The 22412-nt window shown below is 47.6% G+C and overlaps 19 non-coding genes across 19 annotated transcripts; all 19 read left to right on the plus strand.

Moving 5' to 3' along the window:
• The first annotated feature begins 481 nt into the window (after nt 1-481).
• LOC146371674 (signal recognition particle RNA) lies at nt 482-780 on the plus strand. Its single transcript, XR_014802866.1, has one exon.
• A 318-nt stretch (nt 781-1098) lies between these two features.
• LOC146371675 (signal recognition particle RNA) lies at nt 1099-1397 on the plus strand. The gene has a single exon (XR_014802873.1).
• A 2647-nt stretch (nt 1398-4044) lies between these two features.
• On the plus strand, nt 4045-4116 carry trnaq-cug (transfer RNA glutamine (anticodon CUG)). The gene has a single exon. It is a non-coding gene; the product is annotated as a tRNA-Gln (tRNA).
• Nucleotides 4117-4539: 423 nt separating this feature from the next.
• On the plus strand, nt 4540-4622 carry trnal-cag (transfer RNA leucine (anticodon CAG)). Its single transcript has one exon. It is a non-coding gene; the product is annotated as a tRNA-Leu (tRNA).
• Nucleotides 4623-5339: 717 nt separating this feature from the next.
• LOC146371678 (signal recognition particle RNA) lies at nt 5340-5638 on the plus strand. The gene has a single exon (XR_014802859.1).
• A 318-nt stretch (nt 5639-5956) lies between these two features.
• Nucleotides 5957-6255, plus strand: LOC146371679 (signal recognition particle RNA). Its single transcript, XR_014802874.1, has one exon.
• A 314-nt stretch (nt 6256-6569) lies between these two features.
• LOC146371680 (signal recognition particle RNA) lies at nt 6570-6868 on the plus strand. The gene has a single exon (XR_014802858.1).
• Nucleotides 6869-9505: 2637 nt separating this feature from the next.
• trnaq-cug (transfer RNA glutamine (anticodon CUG)) lies at nt 9506-9577 on the plus strand. Its single transcript has one exon. It is a non-coding gene; the product is annotated as a tRNA-Gln (tRNA).
• Nucleotides 9578-10000: 423 nt separating this feature from the next.
• On the plus strand, nt 10001-10083 carry trnal-cag (transfer RNA leucine (anticodon CAG)). The gene has a single exon. It is a non-coding gene; the product is annotated as a tRNA-Leu (tRNA).
• A 716-nt stretch (nt 10084-10799) lies between these two features.
• On the plus strand, nt 10800-11098 carry LOC146371683 (signal recognition particle RNA). Its single transcript, XR_014802871.1, has one exon.
• A 310-nt stretch (nt 11099-11408) lies between these two features.
• On the plus strand, nt 11409-11707 carry LOC146371684 (signal recognition particle RNA). The gene has a single exon (XR_014802852.1).
• A 2622-nt stretch (nt 11708-14329) lies between these two features.
• On the plus strand, nt 14330-14401 carry trnaq-cug (transfer RNA glutamine (anticodon CUG)). Its single transcript has one exon. It is a non-coding gene; the product is annotated as a tRNA-Gln (tRNA).
• Nucleotides 14402-14824: 423 nt separating this feature from the next.
• Nucleotides 14825-14907, plus strand: trnal-cag (transfer RNA leucine (anticodon CAG)). The gene has a single exon. It is a non-coding gene; the product is annotated as a tRNA-Leu (tRNA).
• Nucleotides 14908-15624: 717 nt separating this feature from the next.
• LOC146371687 (signal recognition particle RNA) lies at nt 15625-15923 on the plus strand. The gene has a single exon (XR_014802867.1).
• A 310-nt stretch (nt 15924-16233) lies between these two features.
• On the plus strand, nt 16234-16532 carry LOC146371688 (signal recognition particle RNA). The gene has a single exon (XR_014802870.1).
• Nucleotides 16533-19158: 2626 nt separating this feature from the next.
• trnaq-cug (transfer RNA glutamine (anticodon CUG)) lies at nt 19159-19230 on the plus strand. The gene has a single exon. It is a non-coding gene; the product is annotated as a tRNA-Gln (tRNA).
• Nucleotides 19231-19653: 423 nt separating this feature from the next.
• trnal-cag (transfer RNA leucine (anticodon CAG)) lies at nt 19654-19736 on the plus strand. The gene has a single exon. It is a non-coding gene; the product is annotated as a tRNA-Leu (tRNA).
• A 717-nt stretch (nt 19737-20453) lies between these two features.
• On the plus strand, nt 20454-20752 carry LOC146371691 (signal recognition particle RNA). The gene has a single exon (XR_014802863.1).
• A 310-nt stretch (nt 20753-21062) lies between these two features.
• Nucleotides 21063-21361, plus strand: LOC146371692 (signal recognition particle RNA). The gene has a single exon (XR_014802861.1).
• The last annotated feature ends 1051 nt before the right edge of the window (nt 21362-22412 follow it).

The raw sequence follows: 22412 nt of genomic DNA on the forward strand, positions 1-22412 counted from the left end.
CACTGATGTGCTAAAAACCTGATTTTGTGAAGTCAAAACTTTCAGCAAGTTGAAACAATCTTTCTTATTTACTCCAATTATCCCAAAATAAGGACTGGTCCCATCCCATGTCATGGCATGAAAATATGAGAGGCTGTCATCAATTCAATCAGATACTTGCGAAAATTGTAAACACTGAGTAAAAATCCTTCAACATTTTTATTGTATTTCTGACAGTGTACACACAAAACAATAATATACAAACACACACGTACACATACGCTGTCCTTCGGCTTATTAAAAAGGCTATGTCATGTTTTTGCTTGGTCAAAAAAAAAAAAACCAACAAAAAACAACAACCTGTTATTACTGTGCTGACTTCCTCATTTTGAAATGATTAGGTTTTTATTTTTACAGCATTTCATCTTGGCTGATGATGGGCACTAACCTGATGAGCTCACATGAATGAAAGTAAAACTTCCTGTGAACGTAGCTGCTTCTCGCCGGGTGCGGTGGCGTGTGCCTGTCATCCAAGCTACTGGGAGGCTGAGGTTGGAGGATCGTTTGAGCTTAGGAGTTCTGAGCTGCAGCAGGCTGTGTCGATCGGGTGTCCGCGCTAAGTTCGGCATCGATATGGTGATCCTGGGGGAGCCCGGGACCACCAGGTCATCTAAAGAGGGGTGCACCGGCCCAGGTCGGAGACGGAGCAGGTCAAAGCCCCCGTGCTGCTCAGTAGTGGGATTGCGCCTGTGAATAGACGCTGTAGCGCAGCCTGAGCAATACAGCGAGACCCAATCTTTATACACACCATTATACCTGTCTCTACCTCACACAGCAGCCTCATCAGCCCTTATTTATATTTTTAATTGACGTCAAAAACACTCACAAACCTGCTGCTCTGCTTGTCCTGCACCACCTCCACCTGCAACTACATCCTCCACCCTAAACACTCCTGCCGCCCAGCAGGTGGAGACAAACTAAATCAATCAATCAATCAATCTCTCTATCTCTCTATCTAATAACTTATTGCATTACAACTTGGCTAATGATGGGCAGGACGTTTATGTGATGATGTCACCTCAGACATAGTTAAAAGCCTTGTTAACGTAGCTGCTTCTCGCCGGGTGCGGTGGCGTGTGCCTGTCATCCAAGCTACTGGGAGGCTGAGGTTGGAGGATCGTTTGAGCTCAGGAGCTCTGAGCTGCAGCAGGCTATGTCGGTCTGGTGTCCACGCTAAGTTCGGCATCGATATGGTGATCCTGGGGGAGCCCGGGACCACCAGGTCACCTAAGGAGGGGTGCACCGGCCCAGGTCGGAGACGGAGCAGGTCAAAGCCCCCGTGTCGCTCAGTAGTGGGATCGTGCCTGTGAATAGATGCTGTAGAGCAGCCTGAGCAATACAGCGAGACTCAATCTTTATATACACCCTTATACCTGTCTCTACCTCACACAGCAGCCTCATCAGTCCTTCTTTGTCTTTTTAATTGACGTTAAACACGCTCACAAACCTGCTGCTCTGCTTGTCCTACACCACCTCCACCTGCAGGACAGCTGCAAATACATCCTCCATCCTAAACACTTCTGATGCCCAGCAGGTGGAGACAAACTCAAACTAGGACATTCATTCAGGTAACCTTTGGGTTTAATATTTGCATCTTATGATCACAGCTTTCACTGTCATGTAAAAAGGGTTTTTTTTGTTTTAGAAGTGAACTGTCCACAACTTCAGTACAGGCATGAGTCAGGATTTCAGGGTAAAGTAAATGTTTTCTTTACATCATTTCTTTGAGTGTATGGTGAAAGATTGCCAGGGAAGGGACTGTGTTGCATTTTACTGGGATAATTTCTCTATTTTTTTAAATTGATTTTTCATCTTATAATCAACAGTATATAAAACAATATATATATATATATATATATATATATATATATATATATATATATATATATATATATATATATATATATATATAAAAAACACCCATCTCGCCCCTGCGGGCGGTTTATCCTTCAAGCTCGGGTCCTCTACCAGAGGCCTGGGAGCTTGAGGGTCCTGCGCAGTATCTTAGCTGTTCCTAGGACTGCGCTCTTCTGGACAGAGATCTCCGATGTTGTTCCCGGGATCTGCTGGAGCCACTCGCCTAGCTTGGGAGTCACCGCACCTAGTGCTCCGATTACCACGGGGACCACCGTCACCTTCACCCTCCACATCCTCTCGAGCTCTTCTCTGAGCCCTTGGTATTTCTCCAGCTTCTCGTGTTCCTTCTTCCTGATATTGCTGTCATTCGGAACCGCTACATCGATCACTACGGCCGTCTTCTTCTGTTTGTCTACCACCACTATGTCCGGTTGGTTAGCCACCACCATTTTGTCCGTCTGTATCTGGAAGTCCCACAGGATCTTAGCTCGGTCATTCTCCACCACCCTTGGGGGCATCTCCCATTTTGACCTCGGGACTTCCAGGTTATACTCGGCACAGATGTTCCTGTACACTATGCCGGCCACTTGGTTATGGCGTTCCATGTATGCCTTGCCTGCTAGCATCTTGCACCCTGCTGTTATGTGCTGGATTGTCTCTGGAGCATCTTTACACAGCCTGCACCTGGGGTCTTGCCTGGTGTGATAGACCCCAGCCTCTATGGATCTTGTACTCAGAGCTTGTTCTTGTGCTGCCATGATTAGTGCCTCTGTGCTGTCTTTCAGTCCAGCTTTGTCCAGCCACTGGTAGGATTTCTGGATGTCAGCCACCTCCTCTATCTGCCGGTGGTACATACCGTGCAGGGCCCTGTCCTTCCATGATGGTTCCTCGTCTCCCTCCTCTTTCTTGGGTTTCTGCTGCCTGAGGTATTCACTGAGCACTCGGTCAGTTGGGGCCATCTTCCCAATGTATTCTTGGATGTTCATTGTCTCATCCTGGACTGTGGTGCTGACACTCACCAGTCCCCGGCCCCCTTCCTTCCGCTTAGCGTACAGCCTCAGGGTGCTGGACTTGGGGTGAAACCCTCCATGCATGGTAAGGAGCTTTCTTGTCTTTATGTCAGTGGCTTCTATCTCCTCCTTTGGCCAGCCTATTACCCCAGCAGGGTACCTGATCACGGGCAGGGCGTAGGTGTTGATGGCCCGGATCTTGTTCTTACCGTTCAGCTGACTCCTCAGGACTTGCCTGACCCTCTGCAGGTACTTGGTGGTTGCAGCCTTTCTAGCGGCCTCTTCATGGTTCCCATTCGCCTGCGGGATCCCCAGGTACTTGTAACTGTCCTCTATGTCTGCAATGTTGCCTTCTGGTAGTTCAATCCCCTCAGTTCTGACTACCTTCCCTCTCTTCGTTACCATTCGACTACACTTCTCCAGTCCGAACGACATTCCAATGTCATTGCTGTATAGCCTGGTAGTGTGGATCAGTGAATCGATGTCTCGTTCACTCTTGGCATACAGCTTGATGTCATCCATGTACAGGAGGTGGCTGACAACTGCTCCGTTCCGTAGTCGGTATCCGTAGCCAGTCTTGTTAATGATCTCACTGAGGGGGTTCAGGCCTATGCAGAACAGCAGTGGGGACAGAGCATCTCCTTGGTAGATCCCGCACTTGATGGTGACTTGTGCTATGGGCTTGGAGTTGGCCTCTAGTGTTGTACGCCACATCCCCATTGAGTTCCTGATGAAGGCTCTTAGGGTCCTGTTGATCTTGTACAATTCTAAGCATTCCAGGATCCAGCTGTGGGGCATTGAGTCATAGGCCTTCTTGTAATCAATCCAGGCAGTGCACAGGTTGGTCAGTCTGGTCTTGCAGTCTCGGCTGACTGTTCTGTCTACCAGTAGCTGGTGTTTTGCACCTCTGGTATTCTTGCCAATCCCTTTCTGTGCCCCTGGCTATGTGCTACTAAAGAGCTTATACTTGTGCGTATGAGTCACAAACACTGCTCACTCACTGACTGAGCATGATCATCATTTTCGAGCCATAAATGGCATCAGCCTCTCCACAATTGACAGTAATCTTAAAAGAAGCCATTGGCTGAATACTTTTTGGCAGGTTGCCATGATCAGGCAGTTCATGCACTCTCACAGGGGTTCCATGGTGTAATGGTTAGCACTCTGGACTCTGAATCCAGCGATCCGAGTTCAAATCTCGGTGGGACCTGAGTTTTTATCCGCTGATTGGGATGTGAAACATTAGAGCGTCTTCTCTGGGACACCAAAACTGTGCTATAATTGTGTTTTCAGTGAGAGGTGTATAAAATCAAGCAGCAAACCTTGACCTCTCCCTTTACAAACACTTGTCAATCACTATGTGGTATTAAAGAGCTGTCTGAAATTCAGTTGTACACCACACAAAGTTACAGAGTGGGGTGTCTGAGTGCTGAGGTGCGCTTGTGCGTAAAAGTCACAAACACTCCCCTGACTCACTAACTGCACAGCTGACTTCAAAGTCAGCGCAGAAAGTGGGCGCCACCAGTATGTGTTTCCATGGCTGAACAGCTGCTATATGTGTTATGTTGAGTATAACGTTTGTGTCTTCCCAAGTATCTAAAGCTGTAACCTCCACGAAAGTGATATGCAGTACGTCAGGATGGCCGAGCGGTCTAAGGCGCTGCGTTCAGGTCGCAGTCTCCTCCGGAGGCGTGGGTTCGAATCCCACTTCTGACATTGAAGCTTTGCTCTCCTTCATATTGTGACAACATACACTTGAAATTTGGTTAAACCACGAGGTTTCTCACAACTTGCTTATCACAGTTGTGCACCGTTCATCCCTGAACTTTAGTGGATTTTATAATCATGTACACTGTAACAACATTCTACATAATTCTAATAAAATTCACTACAGGAAGCTGATTACTGGTGCACAACTAAATGTGTGCATCTTTGAATGTGCTCACATTGACACTGATGTGCTAAAAACCTGATTTTGTGAAGTCAAAACTTTCAGCAAGTTGAAACAATCTTTCTTATTTACTCCAATTATCCCAAAATAAGGACTGGTCCCATCCCATGTCATGGCATGAAAATATGAGAGGCTGTCATCAATTCAATCAGATACTTGCGAAAATTGTAAACACTGAGTAAAAATCCTTCAACATTTTTATTGTATTTCTGACAGTGTACACACAAAACAATAATATACAAACACACACGTACACATACGCTGTCCTTCGGCTTATTAAAAAGGCTATGTCATGTTTTTGCTTGGTCAAAGAAAAAAAACCCAACAAAAAAAAACAACCTGTTATTACTGTGCTGACTTCCTCATTTTGAAATGATTAGGTTTTTTATTTTTACAGCATTTCATCTTGGCTGATGATGGGCACTAATCTGATGAGCTCACATGAATGAAAGTAAAACTTCCTGTGAACGTAGCTGCTTCTCGCCGGGTGCGGTGGCGCGTGCCTGTCATCCAAGCTACTGGGAGGCTGAGGTTGGAGGATCGTTTGAGCTTAGGAGCTCTGAGCTGCAGCAGGCTGTGTCGATCGGGTGTCCGCGCTAAGTTCGGCATCGATATGGTGATCCTGGGGGAGCCCGGGACCACCAGGTCGTCTAAAGAGGGGTGCACCAGCCCAGGTCGGAGACGGAGCAGGTCAAAGCCCCCGTGCTGCTCAGTAGTGGGATCGCGCCTGTGAATAGATGCTGTAGCGCAGCCTGAGCAATACAGCGAGACCCAATCTTTATACACACCATTATACCTGTCTCTACCTCACACAGCAGCCTCATCAGCCCTTATTTATATTTTTAATTGACGTCAAAAACACTCACAAACCTGCTGCTCTGCTTGTCCTGCACCACCTCCACCTGCAACTACATCCTCCACCCTAAACACTCCTGCCGCCCAGCAGGTGGAGACAAACTAAATCAATCAATCAATCAATCTCTCTATCTCTCTATCTAATAACTTATTGCATTACAACTTGGCTAATGATGGGCAGGACGTTTATGTGACGATGTCACCTCAGATATAGTTAAAAGCCTTGTTAACGTAGCTGCTTCTCGCCGGGTGCGGTGGCGCGTGCCTGTAATCCAAGCTACCGGAAGGCTGAGGTTGGAGGATCGTTTGAGCTCAGGAGCTCTGAGCTGCAGCAGGCTATGTCGATCGGGTGTCCGCGCTAAGTTCGGCATCGATATGGTGATCCTGGGGGAGCCCGGGACCACCAGGTCGTCTAAAGACGGGTGCACCAGCCCAGGTCGGAGATGGAGCAGGTCAAAGCCCCCGTGCTGCTCAGTAGTGGGATCGCGCCTGTGAATAGACGCTGTAGCGCAGCCTGAGCAATACAGCGAGACCCAATCTTTATACACACCATTATACCTGTCTCTACCTCACACAGCAGCCTCATCAGCCCTTATTTATATTTTTAATTGACGTCAAAAACACTCACAAACCTGCTGCTCTGCTTGTCCTGCACCACCTCCACCTGCAACTACATCCTCCACCCTAAACACTCCTGCCGCCCAGCAGGTGGAGACAAACTAAATCAATCAATCAATCAATCAATCTCTCTATCTAATAACTTATTGCATTACAACTTGGCTAATGATGGGCAGGACGTTTATGTGACGATGTCACCTCAGATATAGTTAAAAGCCTTGTTAACGTAGCTGCTTCTCGCCGGGTGCGGTGGCGCGTGCCTGTAATCCAAGCTACCGGAAGGCTGAGGTTGGAGGATCGTTTGAGCTCAGGAGCTCTGAGCTGCAGCAGGCTATGTCGATCGGGTGTCCACACTAAGTTCGGCATCGATATGGTGATCCTGGGAGAGCCCGGGACCACCAGGTCGCCTAAGGAGGGGTGCACCGGCCCAGGTCGGAGACGGAGCAGGTCAAAGCCCCCGTGTCGCTCAGTAGTGGGATCGTGCCTGTGAATAGATGCTGTAGAGCAGCCTGAGCAATACAGCGAGACCCAATCTTTATATACACCCTTATACCTGTCTCTACCTCACACAGCAGCCTCATCAGTCCTTCTTTGTCTTTTTAATTGACGTTAAACACGCTCACAAACCTGCTGCTCTGCTTGTCCTACACCACCTCCACCTGCAGGACAGCTGCAAATACATCCTCCATCCTAAACACTTCTGATGCCCAGCAGGTGGAGACAAACTCAAACTAGGAAATTCATTCAGGTAACCTTTGGGTTTAATATTTGCATCTTATGATCACAGCTTTCACTGTCATGTAAAAAGGGTTTTTTTGTTTTAGAAGTGAACTGTCCACAACTTCAGTACAGGCATGAGTCAGGATTTCAGGGTAAAGTAAATGTTTTCTTTACATCATTTCTTTGAGTGTATGGTGAAAGATTGCCAGGGAAGGGACTGTGTTGCATTTTACTGGGATAATTTCTCTAGTTTTTTAAATTGATTTTTCATCTTATAATCAACAGTATATAAAACAATATATATATATATATATATATATATATATATATATATATATATATATATATATATATATATATATAAAAACACCCATCTCGCCCCTGCGGGCGGTTTATCCTTCAAGCTCGGGTCCTCTACCAGAGGCCTGGGAGCTTGAGGGTCCTGCGCAGTATCTTAGCTGTTCCTAGGACTGCGCTCTTCTGGACAGAGATCTCCGATGTTGTTCCCGGGATCTGCTGGAGCCACTCGCCTAGCTTGGGAGTCACCGCACCTAGTGCTCCGATTACCACGGGGACCACCGTCACCTTCACCCTCCACATCCTCTCGAGCTCTTCTCTGAGCCCTTGGTATTTCTCCAGCTTCTCGTGTTCCTTCTTCCTGATATTGCTGTCATTCGGAACCGCTACATCGATCACTACGGCCGTCTTCTTCTGTTTGTCTACCACCACTATGTCCGGTTGGTTAGCCACCACCATTTTGTCCGTCTGTATCTGGAAGTCCCACAGGATCTTAGCTCGGTCATTCTCCACCACCCTTGGGGGCATCTCCCATTTTGACCTCGGGACTTCCAGGTTATACTCGGCACAGATGTTCCTGTACACTATGCCGGCCACTTGGTTATGGCGTTCCATGTATGCCTTGCCTGCTAGCATCTTGCACCCTGCTGTTATGTGCTGGATTGTCTCTGGAGCATCTTTACACAGCCTGCACCTGGGGTCTTGCCTGGTGTGATAGACCCCAGCCTCTATGGATCTTGTACTCAGAGCTTGTTCTTGTGCTGCCATGATTAGTGCCTCTGTGCTGTCTTTCAGTCCAGCTTTGTCCAGCCACTGGTAGGATTTCTGGATGTCAGCCACCTCCTCTATCTGCCGGTGGTACATACCGTGCAGGGCCCTGTCCTTCCATGATGGTTCCTCGTCTCCCTCCTCTTTCTTGGGTTTCTGCTGCCTGAGGTATTCACTGAGCACTCGGTCAGTTGGGGCCATCTTCCCAATGTATTCTTGGATGTTCGTTGTCTCATCCTGGACTGTGGTGCTGACACTCACCAGTCCCCGGCCCCCTTCCTTCCGCTTAGCGTACAGCCTCAGGGTGCTGGACTTGGGGTGAAACCCTCCATGCATGGTAAGGAGCTTTCTTGTCTTTATGTCAGTGGCTTCTATCTCCTCCTTTGGCCAGCCTATTACCCCAGCAGGGTACCTGATCACGGGCAGGGCGTAGGTGTTGATGGCCCGGATCTTGTTCTTACCGTTCAGCTGACTCCTCAGGACTTGCCTGACCCTCTGCAGGTACTTGGTGGTTGCAGCCTTTCTAGCGGCCTCTTCATGGTTCCCATTCGCCTGCGGGATCCCCAGGTACTTGTAACTGTCCTCTATGTCTGCAATGTTGCCTTCTGGTAGTTCAATCCCCTCAGTTCTGACTACCTTCCCTCTCTTCGTTACCATTCGACTACACTTCTCCAGTCCGAACGACATTCCAATGTCATTGCTGTATAGCCTGGTAGTGTGGATCAGTGAATCGATGTCTCGTTCACTCTTGGCATACAGCTTGATGTCATCCATGTACAGGAGGTGGCTGACAACTGCTCCGTTCCGTAGTCGGTATCCGTAGCCAGTCTTGTTAATGATCTCACTGAGGGGGTTCAGGCCTATGCAGAACAGCAGTGGGGACAGAGCATCTCCTTGGTAGATCCCGCACTTGATGGTGACTTGTGCTATGGGCTTGGAGTTGGCCTCTAGTGTTGTACGCCACATCCCCATTGAGTTCCTGATGAAGGCTCTTAAGGTCCTGTTGATCTTGTACAATTCTAAGCATTCCAGGATCCAGCTGTGGGGCATTGAGTCATAGGCCTTCTTGTAATCAATCCAGGCAGTGCACAGGTTGGTCAGTCTGGTCTTGCAGTCTCGGCTGACTGTTCTGTCTACCAGTAGCTGGTGTTTTGCACCTCTGGTATTCTTGCCAATCCCTTTCTGTGCCCCTGGCTATGTGCTACTAAAGAGCTTATACTTGTGCGTATGAGTCACAAACACTGCTCACTCACTGACTGAGCATGATCATCATTTTCGAGCCATAAATGGCATCAGCCTCTCCACAATTGACAGTAATCTTAAAAGAAGCCATTGGCTGAATACTTTTTGGCAGGTTGCCATGATCAGGCAGTTCATGCACTCTCACAGGGGTTCCATGGTGTAATGGTTAGCACTCTGGACTCTGAATCCAGCGATCCGAGTTCAAATCTCAGTGGGACTTGAGTTTTTATCCGCTGATTGGGATGTGAAACATTAGAGCGTCTTCTCTGGGACACCAAAACTGTGCTATAATTGTGTTTTCAGTGAGAGGTGTATAAAATCAAGCAGCAAACCTTGACCTCTCCCTTTACAAACACTTGTCAATCACTATGTGGTATTAAAGAGCTGTCTGAAATTCAGTTGTACACCACACAAAGTTACAGAGTGGGGTGTCTGAGTGCTGAGGTGCGCTTGTGCGTAAAAGTCACAAACACTCCCCTGACTCACTAACTGCACAGCTGACTTCAAAGTCAGCGCAGAAAGTGGGCGCCACCAGTATGTGTTTCCATGGCTGAACAGCTGCTATATGTGTTATGTTGAGTATAACGTTTGTGTCTTCCCAAGTATCTAAAGCTGTAACCTCCACGAAAGTGATATGCAGTACGTCAGGATGGCCGAGCGGTCTAAGGCGCTGCGTTCAGGTCGCAGTCTCCTCTGGAGGCGTGGGTTCCAATCCCACTTCTGACATTGAAGCTTTGCTCTCCTTCATATTGTGACAACATACACTTGAAATTTGGTTAAACCACGAGGTTTCTCACAACTTGCTTATCACAGTTGTGCACCGTTCATCCCTGAACTTTAGTGGATTTTATAATCATGTACACTGTAACAACATTCTACATAATTCTAATAAAATTCACTACAGGAAGCTGATTACTGGTGCACAACTAAATGTGTGCATCTTTGAATGTGCTCACATTGACACTGATGTGCTAAAAACCTGATTTTGTGAAGTCAAAACTTTCAGCAAGTTGAAACAATCTTTCTTATTTACTCCAATTATCCCAAAATAAGGACTGGTCCCATCCCATGTCATGGCATGAAAATATGAGAGGCTGTCATCAATTCAATCAGATACTTGCGAAAATTGTAAACACTGAGTAAAAATCCTTCAACATTTTTATTGTATTTCTGACAGTGTACACACAAAACAATAATATACAAACACACACGTACACATACGCTGTCCTTCGGCTTATTAAAAAGGCTATGTCATGTTTTTGCTTGGTCAAAGAAAAAAAAACCAACAAAAAAAAACAACCTGTTATTACTGTGCTGACTTCCTCATTTTGAAATGATTAGGTTTTTTATTTTTACAGCATTTCATCTTGGCTGATGATGGGCACTAACCTGATGAGCTCACATGAATGAAGTAAAACTTCCTGTGAACGTAGCTGCTTCTCGCCGGGTGCGGTGGCGCGTGCCTGTCATCCAAGCTACTGGGAGGCTGAGGTTGGAGGATCGTTTGAGCTTAGGAGCTCTGAGCTGCAGCAGGCTGTGTCGATCGGGTGTCCGCGCTAAGTTCGGCATCGATATGGTGATCCTGGGGGAGCCCGGGACCACCAGGTCGTCTAAAGAGGGGTGCACCAGCCCTGGTCGGAGATGGAGCAGGTCAAAGCCCCCGTGCTGCTCAGTAGTGGGATCGCGCCTGTGAATAGATGCTGTAGCGCAGCCTGAGCAATACAGCGAGACCCAATCTTTATACACACCATTATACCTGTCTCTACCTCACACAGCAGCCTCATCAGCCCTTATTTATATTTTTAATTGACGTCAAAAACACTCACAAACCTGCTGCTCTGCTTGTCCTGCACCACCTCCACCTGCAACTACATCCTCCACCCTAAACACTCCTGCCGCCCAGCAGGTGGAGACAAACTAAATCAATCAATCAATCAATCTCTCTATCTAATAACTTATTGCATTACAACTTGGCTAATGATGGGCAGGACGTTTATGTGACGATGTCACCTCAGATATAGTTAAAAGCCTTGTTAACGTAGCTGCTTCTCGCCGGGTGCGGTGGCGCGTGCCTGTAATCCAAGCTACCGGAAGGCTGAGGTTGGAGGATCGTTTGAGCTCAGGAGCTCTGAGCTGCAGCAGGCTATGTCGATCGGGTGTCCACACTAAGTTCGGCATCGATATGGTGATCCTGGGGGAGCCCGGGACCACCAGGTCGCCTAAGGAGGGGTGCACCGGCCCAGGTCGGAGACGGAGCAGGTCAAAGCCCCCGTGTCGCTCAGTAGTGGGATCGTGCCTGTGAATAGATGCTGTAGAGCAGCCTGAGCAATACAGCGAGACCCAATCTTTATATACACCCTTATACCTGTCTCTACCTCACACAGCAGCCTCATCAGTCCTTCTTTGTCTTTTTAATTGACGTTAAACACGCTCACAAACCTGCTGCTCTGCTTGTCCTACACCACCTCCACCTGCAGGACAGCTGCAAATACATCCTCCATCCTAAACACTTCTGATGCCCAGCAGGTGGAGACAAACTCAAACTAGGAAATTCATTCAGGTAACCTTTGGGTTTAATATTTGCATCTTATGATCACAGCTTTCACTGTCATGTAAAAAGGGTTTTTTTGTTTTAGAAGTGAACTGTCCACAACTTCAGTACAGGCATGAGTCAGGATTTCAGGGTAAAGTAAATGTTTTCTTTACATCATTTCTTTGAGTGTATGGTGAAAGATTGCCAGGGAAGGGACTGTGTTGCATTTTACTGGGATAATTTCTCTAGTTTTTTAAATTGATTTTTCATCTTATAATCAACAGTATATAAAACAATAGATATATATATATATATATATATATATATATATATATATATATATATAAAAAACACCCATCTCGCCCCTGCGGGCGGTTTATCCTTCAAGCTCGGGTCCTCTACCAGAGGCCTGGGAGCTTGAGGGTCCTGCGCAGTATCTTAGCTGTTCCTAGGACTGCGCTCTTCTGGACAGAGATCTCCGATGTTGTTCCCGGGATCTGCTGGAGCCACTCGCCTAGCTTGGGAGTCACCGCACCTAGTGCTCCGATTACCACGGGGACCACCGTCACCTTCACCCTCCACATCCTCTCGAGCTCTTCTCTGAGCCCTTGGTATTTCTCCAGCTTCTCGTGTTCCTTCTTCCTGATATTGCTGTCATTCGGAACCGCTACATCGATCACTACGGCCGTCTTCTTCTGTTTGTCTACCACCACTATGTCCGGTTGGTTAGCCACCACCATTTTGTCCGTCTGTATCTGGAAGTCCCACAGGATCTTAGCTCGGTCATTCTCCACCACCCTTGGGGGCATCTCCCATTTTGACCTCGGGACTTCCAGGTTATACTCGGCACAGATGTTCCTGTACACTATGCCGGCCACTTGGTTATGGCGTTCCATGTATGCCTTGCCTGCTAGCATCTTGCACCCTGCTGTTATGTGCTGGATTGTCTCTGGAGCATCTTTACACAGCCTGCACCTGGGGTCTTGCCTGGTGTGATAGACCCCAGCCTCTATGGATCTTGTACTCAGAGCTTGTTCTTGTGCTGCCATGATTAGTGCCTCTGTGCTGTCTTTCAGTCCAGCTTTGTCCAGCCACTGGTAGGATTTCTGGATGTCAGCCACCTCCTCTATCTGCCGGTGGTACATACCGTGCAGGGCCCTGTCCTTCCATGATGGTTCCTCGTCTCCCTCCTCTTTCTTGGGTTTCTGCTGCCTGAGGTATTCACTGAGCACTCGGTCAGTTGGGGCCATCTTCCCAATGTATTCTTGGATGTTCGTTGTCTCATCCTGGACTGTGGTGCTGACACTCACCAGTCCCCGGCCCCCTTCCTTCCGCTTAGCGTACAGCCTCAGGGTGCTGGACTTGGGGTGAAACCCTCCATGCATGGTAAGGAGCTTTCTTGTCTTTATGTCAGTGGCTTCTATCTCCTCCTTTGGCCAGCCTATTACCCCAGCAGGGTACCTGATCACGGGCAGGGCGTAGGTGTTGATGGCCCGGATCTTGTTCTTACCGTTCAGCTGACTCCTCAGGACTTGCCTGACCCTCTGCAGGTACTTGGTGGTTGCAGCCTTTCTAGCGGCCTCTTCATGGTTCCCATTCGCCTGCGGGATCCCCAGGTACTTGTAACTGTCCTCTATGTCTGCAATGTTGCCTTCTGGTAGTTCAATCCCCTCAGTTCTGACTACCTTCCCTCTCTTCGTTACCATTCGACTACACTTCTCCAGTCCGAACGACATTCCAATGTCATTGCTGTATAGCCTGGTAGTGTGGATCAGTGAATCGATGTCTCGTTCACTCTTGGCATACAGCTTGATGTCATCCATGTACAGGAGGTGGCTGACAACTGCTCCGTTCCGTAGTCGGTATCCGTAGCCAGTCTTGTTAATGATCTCACTGAGGGGGTTCAGGCCTATGCAGAACAGCAGTGGGGACAGAGCATCTCCTTGGTAGATCCCGCACTTGATGGTGACTTGTGCTATGGGCTTGGAGTTGGCCTCTAGTGTTGTACGCCACATCCCCATTGAGTTCCTGATGAAGGCTCTTAGGGTCCTGTTGATCTTGTACAATTCTAAGCATTCCAGGATCCAGCTGTGGGGCATTGAGTCATAGGCCTTCTTGTAATCAATCCAGGCAGTGCACAGGTTGGTCAGTCTGGTCTTGCAGTCTCGGCTGACTGTTCTGTCTACCAGTAGCTGGTGTTTTGCACCTCTGGTATTCTTGCCAATCCCTTTCTGTGCCCCTGGCTATGTGCTACTAAAGAGCTTATACTTGTGCGTATGAGTCACAAACACTGCTCACTCACTGACTGAGCATGATCATCATTTTCGAGCCATAAATGGCATCAGCCTCTCCACAATTGACAGTAATCTTAAAAGAAGCCATTGGCTGAATACTTTTTGGCAGGTTGCCATGATCAGGCAGTTCATGCACTCTCACAGGGGTTCCATGGTGTAATGGTTAGCACTCTGGACTCTGAATCCAGCGATCCGAGTTCAAATCTCGGTGGGACCTGAGTTTTTATCCGCTGATTGGGATGTGAAACATTAGAGCGTCTTCTCTGGGACACCAAAACTGTGCTATAATTGTGTTTTCAGTGAGAGGTGTATAAAATCAAGCAGCAAACCTTGACCTCTCCCTTTACAAACACTTGTCAATCACTATGTGGTATTAAAGAGCTGTCTGAAATTCAGTTGTACACCACACAAAGTTACAGAGTGGGGTGTCTGAGTGCTGAGGTGCGCTTGTGCGTAAAAGTCACAAACACTCCCCTGACTCACTAACTGCACAGCTGACTTCAAAGTCAGCGCAGAAAGTGGGCGCCACCAGTATGTGTTTCCATGGCTGAACAGCTGCTATATGTGTTATGTTGAGTATAACGTTTGTGTCTTCCCAAGTATCTAAAGCTGTAACCTCCACGAAAGTGATATGCAGTACGTCAGGATGGCCGAGCGGTCTAAGGCGCTGCGTTCAGGTCGCAGTCTCCTCTGGAGGCGTGGGTTCGAATCCCACTTCTGACATTGAAGCTTTGCTCTCCTTCATATTGTGACAACATACACTTGAAATTTGGTTAAACCACGAGGTTTCTCACAACTTGCTTATCACAGTTGTGCACCGTTCATCCCTGAACTTTAGTGGATTTTATAATCATGTACACTGTAACAACATTCTACATAATTCTAATAAAATTCACTACAGGAAGCTGATTACTGGTGCACAACTAAATGTGTGCATCTTTGAATGTGCTCACATTGACACTGATGTGCTAAAAACCTGATTTTGTGAAGTCAAAACTTTCAGCAAGTTGAAACAATCTTTCTTATTTACTCCAATTATCCCAAAATAAGGACTGGTCCCATCCCATGTCATGGCATGAAAATATGAGAGGCTGTCATCAATTCAATCAGATACTTGCGAAAATTGTAAACACTGAGTAAAAATCCTTCAACATTTTTATTGTATTTCTGACAGTGTACACACAAAACAATAATATACAAACACACACGTACACATACGCTGTCCTTCGGCTTATTAAAAAGGCTATGTCATGTTTTTGCTTGGTCAAAGAAAAAAAAACCAACAAAAAAAAACAACCTGTTATTACTGTGCTGACTTCCTCATTTTGAAATGATTAGGTTTTTTATTTTTACAGCATTTCATCTTGGCTGATGATGGGCACTAACCTGATGAGCTCACATGAATGAAAGTAAAACTTCCTGTGAACGTAGCTGCTTCTCGCCGGGTGCGGTGGCGCGTGCCTGTCATCCAAGCTACTGGGAGGCTGAGGTTGGAGGATCGTTTGAGCTTAGGAGCTCTGAGCTGCAGCAGGCTGTGTCGATCGGGTGTCCGCGCTAAGTTCGGCATCGATATGGTGATCCTGGGGGAGCCCGGGACCACCAGGTCGTCTAAGGAGGGGTGCACCAGCCCTGGTCGGAGATGGAGCAGGTCAAAGCCCCCGTGCTGCTCAGTAGTGGGATCGCGCCTGTGAATAGATGCTGTAGCGCAGCCTGAGCAATACAGCGAGACCCAATCTTTATACACACCATTATACCTGTCTCTACCTCACACAGCAGCCTCATCAGCCCTTATTTATATTTTTAATTGACGTCAAAAACACTCACAAACCTGCTGCTCTGCTTGTCCTGCACCACCTCCACCTGCAACTACATCCTCCACCCTAAACACTCCTGCCGCCCAGCAGGTGGAGACAAACTAAATCAATCAATCAATCAATCTCTCTATCTAATAACTTATTGCATTACAACTTGGCTAATGATGGGCAGGACGTTTATGTGACGATGTCACCTCAGATATAGTTAAAAGCCTTGTTAACGTAGCTGCTTCTCGCCGGGTGCGGTGGCGCGTGCCTGTAATCCAAGCTACCGGAAGGCTGAGGTTGGAGGATCGTTTGAGCTCAGGAGCTCTAAGCTGCAGCAGGCTATGTCGATCGGGTGTCCACACTAAGTTCGGCATCGATATGGTGATCCTGGGGGAGCCCGGGACCACCAGGTCGCCTAAGGAGGGGTCCACCGGCCCAGGTCGGAGACGGAGCAGGTCAAAGCCCCCGTGTCGCTCAGTAGTGGGATCGTGCCTGTGAATAGATGCTGTAGAGCAGCCTGAGCAATACAGCGAGACCCAATCTTTATATACACCCTTATACCTGTCTCTACCTCACACAGCAGCCTCATCAGTCCTTCTTTGTCTTTTTAATTGACGTTAAACACGCTCACAAACCTGCTGCTCTGCTTGTCCTACACCACCTCCACCTGCAGGACAGCTGCAAATACATCCTCCATCCTAAACACTTCTGATGCCCAGCAGGTGGAGACAAACTCAAACTAGGAAATTCATTCAGGTAACCTTTGGGTTTAATATTTGCATCTTATGATCACAGCTTTCACTGTCATGTAAAAAGGGTTTTTTTGTTTTAGAAGTGAACTGTCCACAACTTCAGTACAGGCATGAGTCAGGATTTCAGGGTAAAGTAAATGTTTTCTTTACATCATTTCTTTGAGTGTATGGTGAAAGATTGCCAGGGAAGGGACTGTGTTGCATTTTACTGGGATAATTTCTCTATTTTTTTAAATTGATTTTTCATCTTATAATCAACAGTATATAAAACAATATATATATATATATATATATATATATATATATATATATATATATATATATATAAAAAACACCCATCTCGCCCCTGCGGGCGGTTTATCCTTCAAGTTTGGGTCCTCTACCAGAGGCCTGGGAGCTTGAGGGTCCTGCGCAGTATCTTAGCTGTTCCTAGGACTGCGCTCTTCTGGACAGAGATCTCCGATGTTGTTCCCGGGATCTGCTGGAGCCACTCGCCTAGCTTGGGAGTCACCGCACCTAGTGCTCCGATTACCACGGGGACCACCGTCACCTTCACCCTCCACATCCTCTCGAGCTCTTCTCTGAGCCCTTGGTATTTCTCCAGCTTCTCGTGTTCCTTCTTCCTGATATTGCTGTCATTCGGAACCGCTACATCGATCACTACGGCCGTCTTCTTCTGTTTGTCTACCACCACTATGTCCGGTTGGTTAGCCACCACCATTTTGTCCGTCTGTATCTGGAAGTCCCACAGGATCTTAGCTCGGTCATTCTCCACCACCCTTGGGGGCATCTCCCATTTTGACCTCGGGACTTCCAGGTTATACTCGGCACAGATGTTCCTGTACACTATGCCGGCCACTTGGTTATGGCGTTCCATGTATGCCTTGCCTGCTAGCATCTTGCACCCTGCTGTTATGTGCTGGATTGTCTCTGGAGCATCTTTACACAGCCTGCACCTGGGGTCTTGCCTGGTGTGATAGACCCCAGCCTCTATGGATCTTGTACTCAGAGCTTGTTCTTGTGCTGCCATGATTAGTGCCTCTGTGCTGTCTTTCAGTCCAGCTTTGTCCAGCCACTGGTAGGATTTCTGGATGTCAGCCACCTCCTCTATCTGCCGGTGGTACATACCGTGCAGGGCCCTGTCCTTCCATGATGGTTCCTCGTCTCCCTCCTCTTTCTTGGGTTTCTGCTGCCTGAGGTATTCACTGAGCACTCGGTCAGTTGGGGCCATCTTCCCAATGTATTCTTGGATGTTCATTGTCTCATCCTGGACTGTGGTGCTGACACTCACCAGTCCCCGGCCCCCTTCCTTCCGCTTAGCGTACACCCTCAGGGTGCTGGACTTGGGGTGAAACCCTCCATGCATGGTAAGGAGCTTTCTTGTCTTTATGTCAGTGGCTTCTATCTCCTCCTTTGGCCAGCCTATTACCCCAGCAGGGTACCTGATCACGGGCAGGGCGTAGGTGTTGATGGCCCGGATCTTGTTCTTACCGTTCAGCTGACTCCTCAGGACTTGCCTGACCCTCTGCAGGTACTTGGTGGTTGCAGCCTTTCTAGCGGCCTCTTCATGGTTCCCATTCGCCTGCGGGATCCCCAGGTACTTGTAACTGTCCTCTATGTCTGCAATGTTGCCTTCTGGTAGTTCAATCCCCTCAGTTCTGACTACCTTCCCTCTCTTCGTTACCATTCGACTACACTTCTCCAGTCCGAACGACATTCCAATGTCATTGCTGTATAGCCTGGTAGTGTGGATCAGTGAATCGATGTCTCGTTCACTCTTGGCATACAGCTTGATGTCATCCATGTACAGGAGGTGGCTGACAACTGCTCCGTTCCGTAGTCGGTATCCGTAGCCAGTCTTGTTAATGATCTCACTGAGGGGGTTCAGGCCTATGCAGAACAGCAGTGGGGACAGAGCATCTCCTTGGTAGATCCCGCACTTGATGGTGACTTGTGCTATGGGCTTGGAGTTGGCCTCTAGTGTTGTACGCCACATCCCCATTGAGTTCCTGATGAAGGCTCTTAAGGTCCTGTTGATCTTGTACAATTCTAAGCATTCCAGGATCCAGCTGTGGGGCATTGAGTCATAGGCCTTCTTGTAATCAATCCAGGCAGTGCACAGGTTGGTCAGTCTGGTCTTGCAGTCTCGGCTGACTGTTCTGTCTACCAGTAGCTGGTGTTTTGCACCTCTGGTATTCTTGCCAATCCCTTTCTGTGCCCCTGGCTATGTGCTACTAAAGAGCTTATACTTGTGCGTATGAGTCACAAACACTGCTCACTCACTGACTGAGCATGATCATCATTTTCGAGCCATAAATGGCATCAGCCTCTCCACAATTGACAGTAATCTTAAAAGAAGCCATTGGCTGAATACTTTTTGGCAGGTTGCCATGATCAGGCAGTTCATGCACTCTCACAGGGGTTCCATGGTGTAATGGTTAGCACTCTGGACTCTGAATCCAGCGATCCGAGTTCAAATCTCAGTGGGACTTGAGTTTTTATCCGCTGATTGGGATGTGAAACATTAGAGCGTCTTCTCTGGGACACCAAAACTGTGCTATAATTGTGTTTTCAGTGAGAGGTGTATAAAATCAAGCAGCAAACCTTGACCTCTCCCTTTACAAACACTTGTCAATCACTATGTGGTATTAAAGAGCTGTCTGAAATTCAGTTGTACACCACACAAAGTTACAGAGTGGGGTGTCTGAGTGCTGAGGTGCGCTTGTGCGTAAAAGTCACAAACACTCCCCTGACTCACTAACTGCACAGCTGACTTCAAAGTCAGCGCAGAAAGTGGGCGCCACCAGTATGTGTTTCCATGGCTGAACAGCTGCTATATGTGTTATGTTGAGTATAACGTTTGTGTCTTCCCAAGTATCTAAAGCTGTAACCTCCACGAAAGTGATATGCAGTACGTCAGGATGGCCGAGCGGTCTAAGGCGCTGCGTTCAGGTCGCAGTCTCCTCCGGAGGCGTGGGTTCGAATCCCACTTCTGACATTGAAGCTTTGCTCTCCTTCATATTGTGACAACATACACTTGAAATTTGGTTAAACCACGAGGTTTCTCACAACTTGCTTATCACAGTTGTGCACCGTTCATCCCTGAACTTTAGTGGATTTTATAATCATGTACACTGTAACAACATTCTACATAATTCTAATAAAATTCACTACAGGAAGCTGATTACTGGTGCACAACTAAATGTGTGCATCTTTGAATGTGCTCACATTGACACTGATGTGCTAAAAACCTGATTTTGTGAAGTCAAAACTTTCAGCAAGTTGAAACAATCTTTCTTATTTACTCCAATTATCCCAAAATAAGGACTGGTCCCATCCCATGTCATGGCATGAAAATATGAGAGGCTGTCATCAATTCAATCAGATACTTGCGAAAATTGTAAACACTGAGTAAAAATCCTTCAACATTTTTATTGTATTTCTGACAGTGTACACACAAAACAATAATATACAAACACACACGTACACATACGCTGTCCTTCGGCTTATTAAAAAGGCTATGTCATGTTTTTGCTTGGTCAAAGAAAAAAAACCCAACAAAAAAAAACAACCTGTTATTACTGTGCTGACTTCCTCATTTTGAAATGATTAGGTTTTTTATTTTTACAGCATTTCATCTTGGCTGATGATGGGCACTAACCTGATGAGCTCACATGAATGAAAGTAAAACTTCCTGTGAACGTAGCTGCTTCTCGCCGGGTGCGGTGGCGCGTGCCTGTCATCCAAGCTACTGGGAGGCTGAGGTTGGAGGATCGTTTGAGCTTAGGAGCTCTGAGCTGCAGCAGGCTGTGTCGATCGGGTGTCCGCGCTAAGTTCGGCATCGATATGGTGATCCTGGGGGAGCCCGGGACCACCAGGTCATCTAAAGAGGGGTGCACCGGCCCAGGTCGGAGATGGAGCAGGTCAAAGCCCCCGTGCTGCTCAGTAGTGGGATCGCGCCTGTGAATAGATGCTGTAGCGCAGCCTGAGCAATACAGCGAGACCCAATCTTTATACACACCATTATACCTGTCTCTACCTCACACAGCAGCCTCATCAGCCCTTATTTATATTTTTAATTGACGTCAAAAACACTCACAAACCTGCTGCTCTGCTTGTCCTGCACCACCTCCACCTGCAACTACATCCTCCACCCTAAACACTCCTGCCGCCCAGCAGGTGGAGACATACTAAATCAATCAATCAATCAATCTCTCTATCTAATAACTTATTGCATTACAACTTGGCTAATGATGGGCAGGACGTTTATGTGACGATGTCACCTCAGATATATTTAAAAGCCTTGTTAACGTAGCTGCTTCTCGCCGGGTGCGGTGGCGCGTGCCTGTAATCCAAGCTACCGGAAGGCTGAGGTTGGAGGATCGTTTGAGCTCAGGAGCTCTGAGCTGCAGCAGGCTATGTCGATCGGGTGTCCACACTAAGTTCGGCATCGATATGGTGATCCTGGGGGAGCCCGGGACCACCAGGTCGCCTAAGGAGGGGTCCACCGGCCCAGGTCGGAGACGGAGCAGGTCAAAGCCCCCGTGTCGCTCAGTAGTGGGATCGTGCCTGTGAATAGATGCTGTAGAGCAGCCTGAGCAATACAGCGAGACCCAATCTTTATATACACCCTTATACCTGTCTCTACCTCACACAGCAGCCTCATCAGTCCTTCTTTGTCTTTTTAATTGACGTTAAACACGCTCACAAACCTGCTGCTCTGCTTGTCCTACACCACCTCCACCTGCAGGACAGCTGCAAATACATCCTCCATCCTAAACACTTCTGATGCCCAGCAGGTGGAGACAAACTCAAACTAGGAAATTCATTCAGGTAACCTTTGGGTTTAATATTTGCATCTTATGATCACAGCTTTCACTGTCATGTAAAAAGGGTTTTTTTGTTTTAGAAGTGAACTGTCCACAACTTCAGTACAGGCATGAGTCAGGATTTCAGGGTAAAGTAAATGTTTTCTTTACATCATTTCTTTGAGTGTATGGTGAAAGATTGCCAGGGAAGGGACTGTGTTGCATTTTACTGGGATAATTTCTCTATTTTTTTAAATTGATTTTTCATCTTATAATCAACAGTATATAAAACAATATATATATATATATATATATATATATAAAAAACACCCATCTCGCCCCTGCGGGCGGTTTATCCTTCAAGCTTGGGTCCTCTACCAGAGGCCTGGGAGCTTGAGGGTCCTGCGCAGTATCTTAGCTGTTCCTAGGACTGCGCTCTTCTGGACAGAGATCTCCGATGTTGTTCCCGGGATCTGCTGGAGCCACTCGCCTAGCTTGGGAGTCACCGCACCTAGTGCTCCGATTACCACGGGGACCACCGTCACCTTCACCCTCCACATCCTCTCGAGCTCTTCTCTGAGCCCTTGGTATTTCTCCAGCTTCTCGTGTTCCTTCTTCCTGATATTGCTGTCATTCGGAACCGCTACATCGATCACTACGGCCGTCTTCTTCTGTTTGTCTACCACCACTATGTCCGGTTGGTTAGCCACCACCATTTTGTCCGTCTGTATCTGGAAGTCCCACAGGATCTTAGCTCGGTCATTCTCCACCACCCTTGGGGGCATCTCCCATTTTGACCTCGGGACTTCCAGGTTATACTCGGCACAGATGTTCCTGTACACTATGCCGGCCACTTGGTTATGGCG

This window comes from Perissodus microlepis, chromosome 15 (genome assembly GCF_051167445.1).
Source record: "Perissodus microlepis isolate ML-2025 ecotype Zambia chromosome 15, ASM5116744v1, whole genome shotgun sequence".
Lineage (NCBI taxonomy): Eukaryota > Metazoa > Chordata > Actinopteri > Cichliformes > Cichlidae > Perissodus > Perissodus microlepis.